Genomic DNA, 1,403 nt, shown 5'->3' on the forward strand with positions numbered 1-1,403 from the left:
GCTGGCGAGGATGTGGAGAAAGGGCAACCCTCCTACACTGTACGTGGGACCACTCTGGAAAACAGCGTGGAGGTGCCTCAAAAAGCTGAAAATAGAACTAGCCTATGACCCAGTGATTGTAGTACTGGGTATATACCCTAAAGATACAAACATGGCATTCTGAAGGGGCACATGCACCCAAATGTTTATAGCAGCAATGTCCACAATAGTTAAACTATGGAAAGAACCTAAATGTCCTTCAACAGATGAATCAATAAATAAGATGTGGTATATATGTACAATGGGATACTATGCAGCCATCAAAAGAAATGAAATCCTGCTATTTGTGATGACGTGGATGGAACTAGAGGGTATTATGCTTGGCGAAATAAATCAATCTGAGAAAGACAACTATCATATGATCTCTCTGATATGATGAAGTGGAGATGCAACATAGGCGGTTTCAGGCGTGCGAAAAGAAAAATAAAAGAAGATGGGATTGGGAGGGAGACAAACCATAAAAGACTGAATCTCAGAAAACAGACTGAGGGTTTCTGGGGGGAGGTGTGTTGGGAGAGGATGGTGGGGGTATGGACATTGGGGAGGGCAGGTGCTATGGTGAGTGATGGTGAGTGCTGTGAAATGTGTAAACCTGGTGATTCACAGACCTGTACCCCTAGGGATAAAAACACATTATATGTTTATAAAAAATTAAAAAAAATAATTTAAAAAATCCATTAAAGAAAAAAGACATATTGCACGCCCAGAGCTAATCTCATATTCAATCAAAAAAGTTTGAAAGTTTTCCCCTTAAAGATCAGAAAAAAGACAAGTGTGTCCACTTTCACTACTCTCATTTGACATAGTACTGGATGTCTTAGCCAGAGAAAAAAGGAACACAAAGAAATAAAAGACTAAAAAAAAAAGGAAGAAGTAAAATTTTCTTTTTTTGGATAACATGAACTTACATGTAAAAGAATCCTAAAAAATTCACAAAAAATTTTGAATAAACAAATTTAGTAAAGCTGCCAAATACAAGATCAATATATAAAAGACAAGAATTTTGTTTTGTTTCTTTTTTTTTTTAATATGGAATGCTTCCCAGTTTTTCATGTCATCCTTGTGCAGTGATCAAGCTAATCTTCTCTGCATCATTCCAATTTTAGTATATGTGCTGCCAAAGTAAGCACAAGACAGGAGCATTTTAACACTCTAATGATGAACTGTCTGAAAAAATAAAGAGAACAATCTAATTCACAATAGCATCAAAACTAATAAAATACTTAGGAAAAGATTTAACTAAGAAGATGAAAGATCTGTACCCCATAAACTATGACATTGATAAAGAAATTGAAGGAGACTTAAATGGAAAGATAGCTCATATTTATGAATGGTAAGAATTAACATTGTTAAAATGTCCATAC

General features: G+C 35.4%; 1 non-coding gene across 1 annotated transcript; it reads right to left on the minus strand.

Annotated features, from left to right (window-relative positions):
• Window positions 1–1,062: 1,062 nt before the first annotated feature.
• On the minus strand, window positions 1,063–1,169 carry LOC123390202. Its single transcript, XR_006604868.1, has one exon. It is a non-coding gene; the product is annotated as a U6 spliceosomal RNA (small nuclear RNA).
• Window positions 1,170–1,403: the final 234 nt, after the last annotated feature.

Source organism: Mustela putorius, unplaced genomic scaffold (assembly GCF_011764305.1).
Source record: "Mustela putorius furo isolate JIRA1106 unplaced genomic scaffold, ASM1176430v1.1 tig00537290_pilon_pilon_pilon, whole genome shotgun sequence".
In the NCBI taxonomy this organism is placed as follows: Eukaryota; Metazoa; Chordata; class Mammalia; order Carnivora; family Mustelidae; genus Mustela; species Mustela putorius.